The sequence below is a fragment of the Xenopus laevis genome, chromosome 7L (assembly GCF_017654675.1).
Source record: "Xenopus laevis strain J_2021 chromosome 7L, Xenopus_laevis_v10.1, whole genome shotgun sequence".
Classification (NCBI taxonomy): domain Eukaryota; kingdom Metazoa; phylum Chordata; class Amphibia; order Anura; family Pipidae; genus Xenopus; species Xenopus laevis.
The window spans coordinates 43,984,979-44,006,145 of record NC_054383.1 but is presented as its reverse complement, the minus strand read 5'-3'; the positions used below and the strand labels follow the sequence as shown (position 1 = coordinate 44,006,145).

Here is a 21,167-nt window from a genome sequence, read left to right as displayed (position 1 = left end):
TTTTTCTCCTCAAATTGAATCTCATCCATGTGTTTTCACGTGATAAACCATGACTTTTTCTCACTGAATTGAATCTGGCCCAATGTATGCGAATAATAAAACAGTACAATGTACTTCATCCTGACTAAAATATAATTAGTCCTTATTATATTATATAATATTATATTTTTATTTAAATTATTTTTTTAAATCAGATTTGAGGTTATGAAGGAAATCCAACTTATGGAAAACCCTGGAAATCTGAGGTCCCGAGGATACTGAATAACACTTTCCATACCTGTATTTAGTACGTGGAGTGACTGCTTTATTTGTTGTACTTTAGTGACCAAACTGTCACACACTTAGGGATAACCTTATTTTAATTAGATTTTTGTAATTAGTATTTAGCAAGTACAGTTTTTAGCATTTTTTGTATTTGTTTGCATCAGACTGCAGACTCCCTGTTGTCAGACTTTTATAGGATCAGGGTTGATTGCCATCCCTTCTGCATTTACTTATCTCCTTACTGTTTGCCTTTGAAATTCTGGTTTATTGACTTTTTTGGCCTGTTCCTGACTGCGGCTGTCTGCTGTCTATCCTACCTTGTTCCTGACTAGTCTTCTGGGTTATGCTTGTGTCTGGCCCCTCTGGTACCTCACAATCCCCAGTTCTCTGCTCTTTCCTCAGTCTTTACTTCCAGTTCCCAACCTAATAGCTAATGTGTATAGAATCTTGCTCTAGGCCTTCAGACATGAGAGAATACCTTTTAAGATTTTTCTATGAGAATTCACTAGGCAGTAGCTTCCCCAGTGACTTTTAACCTTTGCTGGCCATGGCTCCACAATGCAGATTTACAGATGTGCAATGAGTGGTGTCTGAGTCAGATGACACAGCCAATGACAGTGAGCCTACTCAATAACCCTCAGCAACCCAGTCAGTGTCTCTGCAGAGTGATAGAGATAAAGTCCCTTGTGGCCCACTTAACCTGAATTTATTGGCATGGTTTATGGTTCATAAAATGTGGTAAACATTGCCCATGGAAAAAAAGTAAGGCACATGCAGTGGTAGCAGTGACCATTAGTGAAGGGCGAATTTATTCGCCAGGCGCGGATTTGCGGCGGATTCCCGGCGGATTCCCGCGATTTGCCGCCAGCGATTAAATTCATGAAACGGCCGCAAAAAAACACTGGCAAAAATTCGCCAGCGCCAAAAAAAATTGGACGCCGGCATCAAAAAAGAGACACCTGTGCCGTTTCGCAAATTTTTCGCAGTTTTGCGAATTTCGCAGGAAATTCGCAAATTTTCCGGCAAAACGGGCCAAATTCGCCCATCACTAGAGACCATATATGTTACTGTAACGAGTTAGGAATTTAAATTAGGTCCATATTTTTGGTGTGTATACCAAAGACAAAAGTTTATTGTGAATAATGAGAACACTTGGGTGCCTCTGTAGGATTCACACACTTTGTCTGACAGGATCAAACAAATATTTGTCTTTTTCAGAGGAGTGCCAAAGAGGGCCATTTTAGAAAGCAAATCCTTTATCTTAAAATTCAGGGAGGTTTCTCCAAAGGTGTCCTGCAGGGTTCCTGTATGGCTGAAGCAACACTAGAGGCAGATGTGTGAGTGCCAGCTGAGAGCCTTTCTAGGGGACACAGCAGGTGGCAATTGCTGACAAGTAATGCTGAATTTCCAGTGGTGTGCTTTGTGCTGATAAAATACATGATCTGTGCTGTGGCTGTACTCTGTTTTCTCCTTTTGTGCAGAGAAATCAGTTGCTGGAACATGTCAGTTTATATGGAAGTTTAGTTTAAATGCACTACTAATACATCCGTTGCACATGCTCTCACCATATTGTGAATATTCTATAGAGCACTGTAGGATGGACAGAGGTTATAAAATATATTGTGTATCTTTCCATTATATATTAGTGAATGTTGAACTTTTTTTCATGTAAAGTAAAGCTGGTTCCAAGACTTTACTCTGTTCCCGTTCACACATTTTGTCACGTAATAGCCAGTTAGAATAATGTTCCTTCAGGGATCTGTAAGTGCATTCCATGCTTAAAAAACATGGCTGCATAAAACAACAATAGAGGTGTGAATTCTCCTCCATTCTTCTTAATGGGGTGTTAATGCCAAGCTTCAGTTGACTAGCTAAGTGTTTGTACTATAAACAGCTAAATAAATATACTTCCACAATGACTCACTGAAATTAATTGCCTTATAACAGTGCAACAATGACTGAAAGCAAGCATTCTAGTGTATTTCTCTTCCTTTCTTCCGGTTATTATAGGTATTTGCACACATTTGCTGCAGTACATTATAATACCTTTAATATTTCTACAATTCTTTCTTTTTAAACATCACTTGCCAGGCATGCACTATGAAGTTGGACAGAGCAAACTCTGTAATTTCCCATGGCATAACTAGATATTAATGGGCCCCACAGCAAATTCTTTTTCAGGCCCACAAAATGTCCAGAGGTTGACCTATTGAAAGTGTATATGAATTAGGCCTTCATGTGGCTCCTAAACATCCTGGGTCCCTGCAGTTGAAGGGTCTGCTTCCTCTGTATTTACACCCCTGGTGATGCCCCCCATTTACCTCCCATAACCCTCCTGTATGTAATAAACAAGCCATACGAGTATATTACATCATGAGGCAAGTTGAGAAACTCCCGAGTTACCAGGGCATCAAAAAGCCAATCCTCGTAACTTTAAGAGCCACATTTCCGGTCATTAACTGGAAATTCCGATCTTCTAGAGCAGAGAGTGCTCTCTGCACTAGCGATGTGGCACCCCTGGACCCTTCTGGGGAGCAGGGGGGCCCGCATCGTCTCAGACGGCAAAGGCATAGAATCGCCCCTGGGTAAAAGGCAGTGATTTTACATCATTCATGGGTTGCCTGGTTAAAATGTCTGGCAATACTGAAATATAAGCATAGCTGCAGTGTGAATAATTGTTATTAAGGTTGCCACCTTTTCTGGAAAGAAATACCATCCTTCCTAAATCCATGATCTTTCCTCTTTATTAGTAACATTGGCATCAAGCATAATTTTTACTAGATCGGGGAAAAAACACCAGCTAAGTGCAACCCAAACCCTCACTTTGCTCATAGCTTGTACAGAGTGATAATACAAAATTATTTCAGTATAGGTAAGCCCTGAAATATTTTGTGTATCATCACCCTTCTGTTGTGTAGTATGTACCCTTTCAGTGTGTTTTGTTGTAGATAAGATTCTATAACTATTAAAACCTAATCTGCTATGGGATTAATAGTTATATTTTACTATGTGGTTCATGACAGATCTATCGCATTTGCTTCCCATGAGATAAAGAAAATGTATCCTTGTGCAGTAGTCATAATAACAATTGTTTTGTCTTCTCTAAGCTGTCTGGTTTTACATTGCCAGGTAGTACTGAAAACATGACTCACGGCAGAGTTCTGTACAAGTGTTCTGCACAAAAGAACTGACATTCATATTGAAAGTGAGAAATTAGGCAAAATACACAGCTAACTATATAACACATGAACTTTGAGAATTATATTTCTCTTTAATTTCAGGGGAAAGGATACTGCTACCAGATGTTAATGTAAATTGTTGTGTGTAGTATGCAGTCGTGCTGTGCCTGGTTTTATTTATTACCCTTCCCCCAAGAGTAATGGCCAATTAGTGTTTGTCTGTGTCATGTATCATTGCATTTAATGCAGTTAATTATATAAAGAGTATCTACCCTCTAGCCTGACTTGTGATATAATGTTATTAGGGACAAGTATTTATAAGATACATGATATAGGCATGTCTTGCACTTCTGCAATATGTACTACAGAGGGAAAAGGCTAAATAGCCTGTATCTGGCATTCCAACCTTCCCTCTTACAATTACTAGTTAAGTTATAGTTTATCCAGAAGAATAACTGCTGACTTATTAACAGTATTAAATTGGTGGGATGTTCAACAGGCTGAACCTGCTATTACAAATTTACCAGTAGGGTACTTGACGGTAGAGTTATGCTCCTGTTTACATCTGTTTACTCAGTTTGCTGTATCATCCTTGCATAATTACCATAGTCACAGTGGGTGACTTTTTTTGCAGAAAGCCATATGGGTACATGATCTGGCACTCCAGGTGTTGTGTATAGATATAGCCTGTACCAAAAATAAATCAATAGTAAACATTTAAGACAATGGTTCCCACATTGACAGTGGTTCCCCCCTTTGGTGGGACCATAGCAGTAGCTTGGTGTGAGATTTTGAGTTAAAACTTAATTGCTGTCTTGAAAGTCTTGAAAGTCTTAGAACTTTGGTTAGGGTCCGATACAGCAGTGTGATCATATATCTGCGTGCTTCTTATGAGCTAAGTGGGGCATAATGAAATAATGGACATAAAATAAAAGATTGAATCTGTAAAGATTCTTTAGGGTATTATGTACCTATAAAGAAGTTTTTGTGTTATGTACTTTTTCAACTAACTTAGAAGTGGTAAAGGCTAGACACACCTTGTAGCCAATGAGAGAGATTCCCTCAAGGATGCCAAATTCTCTTACTAGACTAGACACCTAAGACATGTCATTGAAGGCTGATGCATATGCAGTTTGTTTTTTTTTAAGGTAAAGTACATTCAAAACCTATCCGCTGTGATCTCCAAGATCTTTATAGCCACCATATTGGCTAACCATGTCACTGTATATAGCCAGGCTTAAGGTTGCCTTACATGAGCTTATAAAAGCTGCTGTCAGACCAAGTTGGCAGCTTATTAACCTGTGTATGGAGCCCTTCAACTGGCTTCCATGATTAATATATGGGAGAAAATCAGCCTGGTATTGATTGGACAGGTCTAAAAATACTATTGGATCGAGGATTGCATTGGCTCGTTGATGTAGTCCTCACTTGATCTTCCATATTCCCATTGTTGTGATCCATTGTGGTTCCTAGGGCCCAATGATCAGATCAGCTCTATATTGCCCACCTCAAGGAGGGTTTTAACCTTGCCAAATGAGCAGATCTTCAGGTGTATGACTGACTGTAGGCTAGTTTTGCCTTTTGCCATGCTTGCGTGCCTAAAGCCATTCCACAATGGAAAGTGAACCATGGCAATTCCCAGTAGTTGTTTTGTTTTTGTGCTTTTTCCAAGTGACAAACAGTTTTCACCATGTGGGACCTCCATTTTAATCTGCTGACTCAACCAAGTCAGCAGCTCTTTGGCACATGCATGGGTCCTCTCTGACTGATATCTGAACTGTACTTCTGACTGATACCTGTTTTGCCCACCTTTGCTAAATGAATGGAACTTTTAAAGTATACCCAGAGGATGGCTTTGGGAAAAGATAAGGATATTTGGAGACAAATATGGGTAGCCATTTAGAGTAGTGTTTAGGGTGTCACTTTAATTTCACAATGGGAATACTGTCTGTTTAAATGTTATTGACTGAGCACCGCTCTGGGGTTTTAAGAGGTGTAAAAAAACATGGTTTGAACACAGGAAACAAAGAGGAGCTGTATAGGAAACTGTCTTTGTGGCTGCTGCACAGTTGTGGTAGCTTAGTGCACAAGATGAGGCAGTGTAAGAGACATTAGCTACAGTGCAGAAACATATCTCTAACTCTTCTTTATCATCATTCCAGGTGCCAGAGATTCCATGAAAAATACAGATACAACAGACCCTTCAGAAACAGAACAAGGTATGGTATGTCTTCTAGTTTGGATGCAATTTGATGAAATTGTACATACATAAACAGATTACTTACTAAACTGAGATTAGAGGCAAAGATTTGTGAATGCACACACTAGTTATACTAGGAAACCCAACCAAAAGTGGCAAACAGAAAAATATGTATGCGCGTGCACACACACAGCATTGAATAATTAACTTTGCCATCTACAATGAAGTTAAAGGTCAATACAAAGTGAACTGAATGTTTCAAAGGAGTATGATGCATAATTCAATGCTTGTTCTAGCTTGAACTCATCCTCTATGCTGCACACATGTTGCACAGGGTCTCTATAAAGCTGTTTACACACCCAGCTGAGAAAAAACTAAAGGGGCCATTCTAGTAAGAAATTTGTTCTTTTCACACACTACTAGTTTGTTAAAATATATTTAATGATGGGGCAGTCAACTTGCCTTTTGTTTATGCATGAATTTTAGCACTTTATTTCAGTTTGCCATTAAAAACCATTTGTTTAAAACCAAGAGGGTTTGCCTCTATCATGGATGTGAGGATTTTTTAGCTTTCCTAAAACCAAAAGAGAGAGGATGTTAAAAGACAAGTGAAAAAGAGAAGTGATGCACCAAATAATTATTTTTAGATTTGGCCAAATGCTGAATCAGTTGCAGATTAAGCTGAATACAGAACATCCATTTAACTATTTGAACAAAAACCACAAAACTATATTATCTACAAATATGTGTTGCCTTCAGTTGTCCAGTGCTTTGCAGTTATATGGCAAAAGGTGCTTAATCCATATTTTGCAAACAGTGCTGGGATTTTATTGGACCCCAAGCATAATCAATAATTCCCTATTTATCAGCAATGGAGGTTTCTTCAATGGAAAGCAATTTTCTGTTTTGGCAACTATAATATTGTATACGTTGTATAAAATACATTAGCGGTTTTAATTATTTCATTTTTATTGTAACTTACTTGACAGATTATGTACAGATAGTAAATTTTGGAATTTATTTATGAAATCTAAGGTTGCAGATTCAGAGAGCAGTCCTGCTATATATAAGGCGTGGTCCATTTCCAGTTTAAATACAGAAAAAATATTTGCTTATCGCAGTATTAAGTACAAAAAACAATAAATAGCCATGGAAATATTTTCCACGTATGCCTTTTCAGGCTGCCTGCTTGTGAAGTTCTCGTTCAGATGATAAGGACACATAAGGGGGATTTGGAGAAAGTCCTGTGAGAGTCTGTTCTACATTCTCACACAAACGTGCAGTCATCAGATTGGCTTTCATACACCAAAAATGAGGCCAAAATATTTTTGCGATGAGATGTTTAGTATAAATATGTTCAGGGCCACAACCGTAATTGGTCATTTATATACTGTATTTTAAGGAATAATGAACCCCAGACTAAAAGATGTAAAGATAGCAATGTCCAATAAGCAGACTTCCATGGTGAATTGTTATATCCTAATCTTACTGATATCATCAGTTATAATGGGTATTCAATTATGTACATTTTGAATTGTTGTAACTTGTAGTTTGTAAGAAACAATTGGGGAAATAAAATAAAAGTATTTTCTCCACTGCCGGATGTGGTCGCTAAATAGTTTCCAAACTCACAAAAGCTATATTAAACTTGTGCTAAAGTGAAATTATTCTTGCGAAGGAATATTTTTTTCTCGTTGTGAATATTTTGTCTATTATTATTACATGTCTCCCACGTACTTTTTATAATATAAGATTATTAAAGTAACAATGGGGGGCATGGGTTTTTTCCTCCAGAAGTCCTTATGCTTTTCTGGCTGCCACAACAGTGCCTAGTACAGGGAACTGAAACGGTCAGTATAAGAAGCACATGTAATTTAAATACCTATGAGTGAATTCATTGAATAAGTTCTAAACTGACATGGAGAAGAAAGAGCAATTGTGATACAATTGTGAGCAATAGTGGTAGCTTTCCAGGTGCATGTAAGTAGATTTTTCTTTAGACAATTATTCTTTCATGGATCTGCATTATTAATAATTCCATTTACAACCAGCTATGGTCTGTTTATTATAAAGAGCACCCACCTGTTCTTGTTTTGATCTTAATTCCCAGGGTCTTCCTATTTGTAAATTAACTTCTGAAAGATAAACAATTTCAACAGTAATTTGTAAAATGTACTAATACTATAATAAAATGGGTTGGTTCAGCTTTAAGTTAACTTTTAGTATGTTAGAAAATGACAATTTTTTTCTTTTTTTATAGTTTTTGAATTACATGCCTTCTGTTTCCAACTTTTAAATGGGGGTCACTGACCCCAGTTAAAAACAAATACTCTGTAAGGCTACAAATGTATAGTTATTGTTACTTTATATTACTCCTTTTTCTACTCAGGGCCTGTCTTATTCATATTCCTGTCTCTTAGTTATATCAGTGAATGGTTGCTAGGGTAATTTGGACCCTAGCAACCAGATTGCAGAAACTGCAAACTGGAGAGCTGCTGAATAAAAAGCCAAATCATTCAAAAACACAAATAATACAAAATGAAAACCAACTGCAAATTTTCTCAGAATGGGTCAGATTAAAAAAAGTTATCTCATGGTTTATCACATGAAAACTCATGGATGAGATTCAATTCCAGGAGATAAATCTTTTTACCTAATTCTAATTTTTTTACCTAATTTTTACCTAATTCATTTTTTTCCCCGTAAATCTCAAAAAGGGTTTTCACAGTGAGATAAGTTTTTCTGAATTGAATTGCATCTCTAACTGAATCTCGCCCATGAGTTTTCAGATGAGGAAACCATGGACCTATTGTTTGGAACCTCATCCATTGATTCTCCATAGACCCCCATTATGATCCATTCTTCGGATTAAAGTTTTACAATTAAGCTTCATCCATGTTGGTTTCTGACCGATCAGCCTGTTGGCCAAACAGATGAAAACCATACATGGGGGATATACATGGCTTGGCCATCTTTCTATTATTCCAGTTGTTTTGGCATTCATCCAACATGATCGGAATAGGATGAAGCAAAGAGATGCTGCTACTTCCTCATCTGCTTATTCACTGTACACTAGTAGGTAGATAAGGTACATTCAGAGATAATATTTTACAGCATGCCCATTCCCCTCTTTGCGACTTATATCCATAGGACATAGATATCAGTTGGGGTCAGTGTATTGCCACACACATACAAGATACTAGAATCTTCATTTATACCATAGTATTATTACATGTATGGGCAGTTTTAGTGAACTAGTGGTATAATAAAGTTTTACAGAGTATTAATCAGTATGGCTTTTTAAAGCAGAGTAAACTTGTTAGCCCCTTATCAGGGTTTAATATCTGCATAAAATGAACAACAGGTGGAAGCTAGCTCCGTATTAGTAACAAAGGCTGAATGGTATACCTTTAATTGTCAATCTGGAAAAAAAATCTGAGACACAAAGAGGTGTTTGAGGATTTGTGTTACCTAAAAGGAATATATTATATTTAGGCATAAAGAAGTCATCAGATGGGGAAGTTTATACAGGTCTTAAAATAAAGGGAGGAATATATGTTTTGCATTGCTAGCCATGGGTACAAAGTCAGACACACAGGCCTTTCAATTGTTCATTCAGGTCAGTGTATGTTTCAGTACCAAGGTAACATAATATCTCTGACTCTAAGTATATGAAATTGAATCATCTTTTTGCACAGTTTGAGCCCATTGTGAAGTATATCCAGATATGAATGAGCTTATTATCTCCCAAAAGCTTTAGCATAAAAACAAATTAACTGTGATGATTAAATAGCCTCTTTTATGCATTGTAATTTAAAGGGAATGCATAGATGTAGTGTATATAAGTAGAATTAGATTTTCTATAAAAAAAAATCCTCAAAACATTTTGGCATAGGGTTGTTTGCACAGAGAGCCTTATTAATCAGCATATTTTTCTTGATTAGTGCTCTAAAACACCAATAACTCCAACTTCACCCGAAGTAACATTATAACAAGCAATTCATATTTTCATTTTTTTATTCCATCTTTTTTTTACGTATTGCCCAAAATGGCTGAATTACTAATATTAGTTTCATATTGTAACTGGTAGTACAATGGGTTAAAACTGACTAGTTGCTGTGGACAACTGTACTTGTGCTATTTTGTACCTAATTTCCTAAATTCACAAATGTCTGAATATGTCTGAATATTTTATAAAGTTTTCTTTTTAAAAATGCCATAAACTAATATCAGACATCTGGAAACATAAAAATTGTAACCACTGACAGATGCTGCTAATAGGGAAACAATAAATGCACAGCTGGAGTGGAGGGAGGAGATCGTACTATTTCCCAACACTCTTATTCAGAATTAATGAACACATGGGCAGTGTTTAAAAAGATGAAGACTCAGATATTTATGCTATGCTTTCTCCATAATCCATACATTCTTTATTAGTAAAAGAGAGTTTCCTATATTAGAAAATGTCAGCCTGTTGCACATCTCATGTTTAAATCCCATCTTACCACAATACTCTGTATGGTACTCTGGTACTGTCACTTAAGGGAAAAGTAAGACCAAAATATTTTTGTATGTTATTAAATATAATGTACTGTTATTCTGCACTGGTGTGATTTTGTTAGAAGCACTGCTACAGTTCATATAAATAAGCTGATATGTAGCCATGGGGGCAGCCATTCAAGCTGAATATGGCAAAAGGCTCATCTTTACATAGCAGAAAATAGATAAGCGATGTGGAATACAATGAGCTCTGTTTTTAAGCAGGAAGATAAACAGGGGTCAAATACAATTTGAGGCTCTTTACAGAAACATAAAATATAATATAAAATAAAAGTAAAACCTGATATAGAATAAAACATTTGTTGGCAAGTTGTATTATATTTGTATGTTCTGTACACACAGATGCAAGTCTTTAATGGAAAATAAAAATGTTGTTACTCATCATTTAAAGTGCTGGCCAGCTGTGGAAAAGATTGCACTGAAATTATGAAGACCTGCAAAGATGTATAAGTAGCCCTTGAGTTTCTGGGGACTATAAAAACCCATGAAAGCAGGGCCGGATTTACATAGCGGGCGCCCCTAGGCCCACCGCCGTTCGTCACCCGTGCCCCCCCCCTTTATTCATGCAAATTTTCATAACCGGGACCTGAACAATGTGGATTGGGCATGGGAAATTTACAAAATTATTGAATCTTCTGCTCATCCCGAGTGTTTTTGAACCAATGTGGGTGAGGTTGGGCAGCATGACGCCCCCCCTAAAATCCTGCTGCCCTAGGCCCGGGCCTAGGTGGCCTTTCCACAAATCCGGGCCTGATGAAAGTCTAATGCCCTTACCATCTCATAGGCCTATGTCATGGCTGTTTGAAGTTGCAGATACAAGGTGATGATAAACAAATGAATAATATGCTTACAGATACAATTATGCATTTTATTGTGAATATTTTCACGCCCAGCCCCTTTGTCTGCTGGAGAAGCAAGCTGGTTTTCAGAATTAATTTATACAGAAAGGTGTAGATTAAAGTGACCACGGTGCTTGAATTCTCCAAATCTCTTTGAATGTCTGCACTTTTTGCAGGATTAGTAATAAGATGGCTCTAATTGTTTAACTGAACAGAATCGTAAAAGTCAGAGGACTTTAACGCACTGGGCAAATGAAAGAGACAGCTTTAAAAACATTGTGACATTTTAATACAAAATGTGTTTCTGGTTTGCGTTAGTATTTGATGAAAACATTTTGATGTAACATTTTGTATATAGACAAATTTTTAAAAAATAGGTAACGTACAGATGGTCATCTCTTCTCCCTTAAATAATCAAGAAATCATGAACAATGCTAGCAGCAATAAGGATAGTGGATTACTTATTCAGATATTAGATAATGGCAGAGTGTTTTAGCTGCTAGGAATAATGAGGTTCTACAAACAAGTATGGGACCTTTTATCTGGAATGTGAGGAACCCAGAGTTTTTCAAGTAAATGGTGTTTTTTGTAATTTGTGAATTGTTTTTGCTACTGACAGTTTTTTGTTAGTTATTTAGCATGATGCAAAGGCGTCCTCTTATTATTGCAGAGAAAATAACTAAAAGGTAAAACTTGTATTTTGAAGCTATTTAGATAATATGTTTCCTGATAATTTCCTGATAATAAAACCTTGCATGCATATTGTTTAAAAAAATACGTAAACCTTAAAAAATGAATGTAAAATTGCTCAGGGTGCTTTTCTTAGTACTTTTGCAAATTACATTGATTTTTTTTTCATTATAAAGCTATTAAGCATTTTATCAACTAAATAAAGAAACGCACCCGAGAAATTGTTAATGTTTTTAATAGTTAACACTTCCTTTAACCCTTTAAGTGCCAGCAGAATTTCACATTTTGGTTACGCGAAATGCCAGCCGTTTTTAAGCATTTTGTGCTCTCTCACTTTAGGGGCATTTTCTGAGGGGAAACCTATAGTTTACCTAGGAAAATTATACATTGTTTTTTTCGGTAGAAACTGAGCTTTCTAAATCTGCCTGAGTTTTCATGTATTTCCACCTGTGCAAAAAAATTTATAGTGCTAAATAACAAAAAAAAAATGAAAAATTACCATTTTTCATCGTATATCAATTTATACCAGAAAAATATTTCATTTTACAGATGAAAATCCAACGTATTTGGAAAGCCTTATGTCTCTCGAACGTGCCAATACCAGATATGTATAGTTTTAGGGAGATTTAGGATTTCTGTACAGCAAAAACTCCCGGCAGTATATTACTGAATTTTGAAAGCACTAAGGCAGAAAACGGCATGCTTTAGATTCCAAGGCAAAAAATCCTGAAACCATAGGTTTACCCCAGAAAACCATACATTTTTGAAAAGTACACATTCTGCCGATTACAAAATGGGTAACTATGTCTCTCTACTCCCAACTACCAAACAGAAAAGCTTGTCTGAACATAGCGGTTTTTCAAAATAAAATTCAAAATTTTGAAAAATCATTTCAAAGGTTTTATTTTGCTGCTCCGCATATCCCAAACTATATTACGTACCAAGAAAAAGCACCTGAAATATGATTGCCAGGGGTCCACTGAACAGTTTGATACCCATTATGCATAGGTTTACCAAAGTATCTGGCATTTAGAGACACAAATATGAAGTTAGCGCATCCAAATTGTTCAGGACTTTACTTCAGCTACTGAGAAATCAAAACATTGACTGCATTTTTTGTGGGGTAAAAACACAGAAATATATGTTTACCCCCCAAACCCATATATTTTTGGAAAGAACACATTCTACAGAATCTAAAATGGGTACCCATGCCTTTCTGCTCCAAACTACTGAGTCGCAAGGCTTTCCCAAAATTGTCGGTTTTGGTGAAATATCTGAAAATTGCCTCAAAGCTTCAACTTCCCAGCACCATATCACCCATGTATCATTACGTACTAAGAAAAAGCACCCTAAATATGATTGCCAGGGTTCCTCTGAACATTTTGGTGGCCATTGTTCATAAGTTTACCAAAGTATCTGGCATTTAGAGGCCCCAAAATGAAGTTAGCGCATACAAACAGTCCTGTGGGTAACTTCAGCTAATGAAAAATCAACACATTGACTGCATTTTTGTGGGGTAAAAACACAGAAATATATGTTTACCCCCCAAAACCCATATATTTTTGGAAAGTACACATTCTACCGAATCTAAAATGGGTACCCATGCCTTTCTGCTCCAAACTACTGAGTCGCAAAGCCTTCCCACAATTGTCGGTTTTGGTGAAATATCTGAAAATTGCCTCAAAGCTTCAACTTCTCAGCACCATATCACCCATGTATCGTTACGCACCAAGAAAAAACACCCTAAATATGATTGCCAGGGTTCCTCCAAACAGTTTGGTAGCCATTGTTCATAGGTTTACCAAAGTATCTGGCAGTTAGAGGCCTCAAAATGAAGTTAGCGCATACAAATAGTCCTGTGGGTAACTTCATCTAATGAGAAATCAACACATTGACTGCATTTTTGTGGGGTAAAAACACAGAAATATATGTTTACCCCCCAAACCCATATATTTTTGGAAAGAACACATTCTACAGAATCTAAAATGGGTACCCATGCCTTTCTGCTCCAAACTACTGAGTCGCAAGGCTTTCCCACAATTGTCGGTTTTGGTGAAATATCTGAAAATTGCCTCAAAGCTTCAACTTCCCAGCACCATATCACCCATGTATCATTACGTACTAAGAAAAAGCACCCTAAATATGATTGCCAGGGTTCCTCTGAACATTTTGGTGGCCATTGTTCATAAGTTTACCAAAGTATCTGGCATTTAGAGGCCCCAAAATGAAGTTAGCGCATACAAACAGTCCCGTGGGTAACTTCAGCTAATGAAAAATCAACACATTGACTGCATTTTTGTGGGGTAAAAACACAGAAATATATGTTTACCCCCCAAAACCCATATATTTTTGGAAAGTACACATTCTACCGAATCTAAAATGGGTACCCATGCCTTTCTGCTCCAAACTACTGAGTCGCAAGGCTTTCCCACAATTGTCGGTTTTGGTGAAATATCTGAAAATTGCCTCAAAGCTTCAACTTCTCAGCACCATATCACCCATGTATCGTTACGCACCAAGAAAAAACACCCTAAATATGATTGCCAGGGTTCCTCCAAACAGTTTGGTGGCCATTGTTCATAGGTTTACCAAAGTATCTGGCAGTTAGAGGCCTCAAAATGAAGTTAGCGCATACAAATAGTCCTGTGGGTAACTTCATCTAATGAAAAATCAACACATTGACTGCATTTTTGTGGGGTAAAAACACAGAAATATATGTTTACCCCCCAAACCCATATATTTTTGGAAAGTACACATTCTACAGAATCTAAAATGGATACCCATGCCTTTCTGCTCCAAACTACTGAGTCGCAAGGCTTTCCCACAATTGTCGGTTTTGGTGAAATATCTGAAAATTGCCTCAAAGCTTCAACTTCTCAGCACCATATCACCCATGTATCGTTACGCACCAAAAAAAAACACCCTAAATATGATTGCCAGGGGTCCTCCAAACAGTTTGGTGCCCACTGTGCATAGGTTTACCAAAGTATATGGCAGTTAGAGGCCCCAAAATGAAGTTAGTGCATACAAAAAGTCCAGTGGGTAACTTCAGCTAATGAAAAATCAACACATTGACTGCATTTTTGTGGGGTAAAAACACAGAAATATATGTTTACCCCCCAAAACCCATATATTTTTGGAAAATACACATTCTACCGGATCTCAAATGGGTACCCATGCCTTTCTGCTCCAAACTACTGAGTCGCAAGGCTTTCCCACAATTGTCGGTTTTGGTGAAATATCTGAAAATTGCCTCAAAGCTTCAACTTCTCAGCCCCATATCACCCATGTATCGTTACGCACCAAGAAAAAGCACCCTAAATATGATTGCCAGGGTTCCTCCAAACAGTTTGGTGGCCATTGTTCATAGGTTTACCAAAGTATCTGGCATTTAGAGGCCTCAAAATGAAGTTAGCGCATACAAATAGTCCTGTGGGTAACTTCATCTAATGAAAAATCAACACATTGACTGCATTTTTGTGGGGTAAAAACACAGAAATATATGTTTACCCCCCAAAACCCATATAATTTTGGAAAGTACACATTCTACAGAATCTAAAATGGGTACCCATGCCTTTCTGTTCCAAACTACTGAGTCGCAAGGCTTTCCCACAATTGTCGGTTTTGGTGAAATATCTGAAAATTGCCTCAAAGCTTCAACTTCTCAGCACCATATCACCCATGTATCGTTACGCACCAAGAAAAAACACCCTAAATATGATTGCCATTGTTCCTCCAAACAGTTTGGTGGCCATTGTTCATAGGTTTACCAAAGTATCTGGCAGTTAGAGGCCTCAAAATGAAGTTAGCGCATACAAATAGTCCTGTGGGTAACTTCATCTAATGAAAAATCAACACATTGACTGCATTTTTGTGGGGTAAAAACACAGAAATATATGTTTACCCCCCAAACCCATATATTTTTGGAAAGTACACATTCTACAGAATCTAAAATGGGTACCCATGCCTTTCTGCTCCAAACTACTGAGTCGCAAGGCTTTCCCACAATTGTCGGTTTTGGTGAAATATCTGAAAATTGCCTCAAAGCTTCATCTTCTCAGCACCATATCACCCATGTATCGTTACGCACCAAAAAAAAACACCCTAAATATGATTGCCAGGGGTCCTCCAAACAGTTTGGTGCCCAATGTGCATAGGTTTACCAAAGTATATGGCAGTTAGAGGCCCCAAAATGAAGTTAGTGCATACAAAAAGTCCAGTGGGTAACTTCAGCTAATGAAAAATCAACACATTGACTGCATTTTTGTGGGGTAAAAACACAGAAATATATGTTTACCCCCCAAAACCCATATATTTTTGGAAAGTACACATTCTACCGGATCTCAAATGGGTACCCATGCCTTTCTGCTCCAAACTACTGAGTCGCAAGGCTTTCCCACAATTGTCGGTTTTGGTGAAATATCTGAAAATTGCCTCAAAGCTTCAACTTCTCAGCCCCATATCACCCATGTATCGTTACGCACCAAGAAAAAGCACCCTAAATATGATTGCCAGGGTTCCTCCAAACAGTTTGGTGGCCATTGTTCATAGGTTTATTTACCCCCCAAACCCATATATCTTTGGAAAGTACACATTATACAGAATCTAAAATGGGTACCCATGCCTTTCTGCCCCAAACTACTGAGTCGCAAGGCTTTGCCAAATTTGGCGGTTTTGGTAAAATATTCTGAAAATTGCCTCAAAGCTTCAACTTTCCAGCATCGTATTGTCCATGTATCATTACCAGCATAAAGCATCCTAAATATAAACATAGGGGTCTACTAAACAGTTTGATGCCCAATGTGCATAGATATACCAAACTATGTGGGGCACAGAGACCCCCAAATGACAATATGTATAGACATTTTCACGGCTGACGCGCTGGCTGCTGCAATATAACCACCCAGTGTGTGTATTATGCGACATTAGACCACCTAACAGTACAGAGACCCCAGAAAACCATATATTTTCAGAAAGTACACATTCTGACGAATCCAATATGGGTAAATAGCGTTTCTACTGCAAACTGCCAAACTGCAAAGCAATGCTGAACATAACGGTTTTTATCAAATTTCTGAAAATCGTCACAAAGCTTGAATTTTACCCCATTATATGCCCCACATTTCGTAACTTATCAGCCTAAAACATCCTGAATATGAACGCCAGGGGTCTACTAAACACTTTGATGCCCAATATGCATAGATATACCAAACTATGTGGCGCACAGAGACCCCCAAATGACAATAGTGTATACATTTTCACGGCTGACGCGCGCTGGCTGCTGCAATATAAGCACCCGGTGTGTGTAATATGCGACATTAGACCCCCCTAACAGTACAGAGACCCCAGAAAACCATATATTTTCGGAAAGTACACATTCTGACGAATCCAATATGGGTAAATATGTGTTCCTACTGCAAACTGTCAAACTGCAAAGCAATGCTGAACGTAACGGTTTTTATCAAATTTCTGAAAATCGTCACAAAGCTTGAATTTTACCCCATTATATGCCCCACATTTCGTAACTTATCAGCATAAATCATCCTGAATATGAACGCCAGGGGTCTACTAAACACTTTGATGCCCAATATGCATAGATATACCAAACTATGTGGCGCACAGAGACCCCCAAATGACAATAGTGTATATACATTTTCACGGCTGACGCACGCTGGCTGCTGCAATATAAGCACCCGGTGTGTGTAATATGCGACATTAGACCCCCCTAACAGTACAGAGACCCCAGAAAACCATATATTTTCAGAAAGTATACATTCTGACGAATCGAATATGGGTAAATATGTGTTCCTACTGCAAACTGTCAAACTGCAAAGCAATGCTGAACGTAACAGTTTTTATCAAATTTCTGAAAATCGTCACAAAGCTTGAATTTTATCCCATTATATGCCCCACATTTCGTAACTTATCAGCATAAAACATCCTAAATATGAGCGCCAGGGGTCTACTGAACACTTTGATGCCCAAAATGCGTAGATATACCAAACTATGTGGCGCACAGAGACCCCCAAATGACAATATGTATAGACATTTTCACGGCTGACACGCTGGCTGCAGCAATATAACCACCCGGTGTGTGTGTATTATGCGACATTAGACCACCTAACAGTACAGAGACCCCAGAAAACCATATATTTTCAGAAAGTACACATTCTGACGAATCCAATATGGGTAAATAAGTGTTTCTACTGCAAACTGCCAAACTGCAAAGCAATGCTGAACATAACGGTTTTTATCAAATTTCTGAAAATCGTCACAAAGCTTGAATTTTACCCCATTATATGCCCCACATTTCGTAACTTATCAGCATAAAACATCCTGAATATGAACGCCAGGGGTCTACTAAACACTTTGATGCCCAATATGCATAGATATACCAAACTATGTGGCGCACAGAGACCCCCAAATGACAATAGTGTATACATTTTCACGGCTGACGCGCGCTGGCTGCTGCAATATAAGCACCCGGTGTGTGTAATATGCGACATTAGACCCCCCTAACAGTACAGAGACCCCAGAAAACCATATATTTTCGGAAAGTACACATTCTGATGAATCCAATATGGGTAAATATGTGTTCCTACTGCAAACTGTCAAACTGCAAAGCAATGCTGAACGTAACGGTTTTTATCAAATTTCTGAAAATCGTCACAAAGCTTGAATTTTACCCCATTATATGCCCCACATTTCGTAACTTATCAGCCTAAAACATCCTGAATATGAACGCCAGGGGTCTACTAAACACTTTGATGCCCAATATGCATAGATATACCAAACTATGTGGCGCACAGAGACCCCCAAATGACAATAGTGTATACATTTTCACGGCTGATGCGTGCTGGCTGCTGCAATACAAGCACCTGGTGTGTGTAATATGCGACATTAGACCCCCCTAACAGTACAGAGACCCCAGAAAACCATATATTTTCAGAAAGTACACATTTTGACGAATCCAATATGGGTAAATATGTGTTCCTACTGCAAACTGTCAAACTGCAAAGCAATGCTGAACGTAACGGTTTTTATCAAATTTCTGAACATCGTCACAAAGCTTGAATTTTACCCCATTATATGCCCCACATTTCGTAACTTATCAGCATAAAACATCCTAAATATGAGCGCATGGGGTCTACTGAACACTTTGATGCCCAATATGCATAGATATACCAAACTATGTGGCGCACAGAGACCCCCAAATGACAATATGTATAGACATTTTCACGGCTGACGCGCTGGCTGCTGCAATATAACCACCCGGTGTGTGTATTATGCAACATTAGACCACCTAACAGCACAGAGACCCCAGAAAACCATATATTTTCAGAAAGTACACATTTTGACGAATCCAATATGGGTAAATAAGTGTTTCTACTGCAAACTGCCAAACTGCAAAGCAATGCTGAACATAACGGTTTTTATCAAATTTCTGAAAATCGTCACAAAGCTTGAATTTTACCCCATTATATGCCCCACATTTCGTAGCTTATCAGCATAAAACATCCTAAATATGAGCGCCAGGGGTCTACTGAACACTTTGATGCCCAATATGCATAGATATACCAAAGTATGTGGCGCACAGAGACCCCCAAATGACAATATGTATAGACATTTTCACAGCTGACGCGCTGGCTGCTGCAATATAAGCACCTGGTGTGTGTAATATGCGACATTAGACCCCCCTAACAGTACAGAGACCCCAGAAAACCATATATTTTCAGAAAGTACACATTCTGACGAATCCAAAATGGGTAAATAAGTGTTTCTACTGCAAACTGCCAAACTGCAAAGCAATGCTGAACATAACGTTTTTTATCAAATTTCTGAAAATCGTCACAAAGCTTGAATTTTACCCCATTATGTGCCCCACATTTCGTAACGTATCAGCATAAAACATCCTAAATATGAACGACAGGGGTCTACTGAACACTTTGATGCCCAATATGCATAGATATACCAAACTATGTGGCGCACAGAGACCCACAAATGGATATATAGTAGATAAAATTTACATAGGCAAAACAAAATAACACAGAACAGTGTGAAATGCAAATAAATCACCAAAAACGAATAAAACCACAAAAATCAATGCTTTTTTTTTTCACACTAGTGTAATCGGCCACCAGAATTACCGTTTGAATATTTTAGCTGGGCCAAATCGATTATACGGACAGAAACAAGTGAACAACACAAATGCAGAGCTGAAAATGCAATAAAATGGCTAAAAATTCAATAAAATGGCTAAAAATGCACCAAAATACCCAAAATTGCAATATAACCACCAAAATAACATACAAATGCTATTGCACAGTACGGTTAGCGAATATGCTATTCGGAACGGCAATAAAACATTTTTTTTAGCCCAAAAAGAGACGATGCGATAAGAAAAAAAAAAAAAGCCACAAAGCCATATATGTACATATGCGTGTGTACAACGGGTAAATTGCATGTTATTTGCGCGTGTGCGCGTGTGCAAGTGTACATGGGTGCTGTGAGTGTGTGTGACCCCCCCAATCCCCAAAAATCTATGTGTGAGTGTGTGTAAGTGTGAATGTAAGTGTATATTACTGTAATAAGTGTGTGTTGGTGTGTTTGTGTGTTTTTGTGTGTGCAAATGTTACACTTACCTGGGGTAGATGCCTCAGATCGATGAGAGAGGGCTCCACGCAGCAGATCTGCAGCTCCAACGGTCATCAGCCATGTGGGGGCGGAGCTGGGCGGAAGTGCAGCGCAGGCAGCAGCAGGACGCATAGGAAACGCGTCCCTGCTGCTGCTTTGGGGCCCCTGGGCGATCGCGCCCCAGGGGCCACACGATCCCCTGCTCTGCTCGTTGTCTAGGGGCAGGGGATCGTGAAGGAGCGGAGCGAGCGGCTCTAACAGCCGCTCCTCCGCTCGCAAACCCGGAAGTGCTGCAGAACGTAGAATCTACGATCTGTGGCACTTTGGTCCTTTGATCCACAGAACGTAGATTCTACGTTCTGTGGCACTTAAAGGGTTAAGGCAGAAAGTCCATTATTTTAATCTATGTAGTAAACAGTTCTTTAGTATACTAGTAAACAGTGAGGTCCATAAATATTTGGACAGAGACAACTTTTTTTTTTTTTTTATAATTTTGGTTCTGTACCACAATGAATTTTAAATGAAACAACTCAGATGCAGTTGAACTGCAGACTTTCAGCTTTAATTCAGTGGGTTGAACAAAAAGATTGCATAAAAATGTGGGAAACGTAAGCCTTTTTTAACACAATCACTACATTTCAGGGGCTCAAAAGTAATTGGACAAATTAAAAAACTGAAAATAAAATGTTCATTTCTAATACTTTGTTGAAAACCCTTTGCTGGTAATGACAGCCAGAAGTCTTGAACTCATGGACATCACCAGATTCTGGGTTTCCTTCTTTTAATGCTCCGCCATTCAAG

At 38.1% G+C, this 21,167-nt stretch overlaps 1 protein-coding gene across 3 annotated transcripts in view; it reads left to right on the top strand.

The window, feature by feature from the left end:
* Window positions 1-21,167, top strand: part of chst3.L (carbohydrate (chondroitin 6) sulfotransferase 3 L homeolog) — a 58,639-nt gene that overhangs the window by 27,034 nt on the left and 10,438 nt on the right. For all 3 annotated transcript variants that reach the window (XM_018225491.2, XM_018225492.2, XM_018225493.2), the window contains one exon: window positions 5,606-5,662. The gene's annotated coding sequence lies outside the window, so the exon portion shown is untranslated. The remainder of the gene's footprint in view (window positions 1-5,605; window positions 5,663-21,167) is intronic.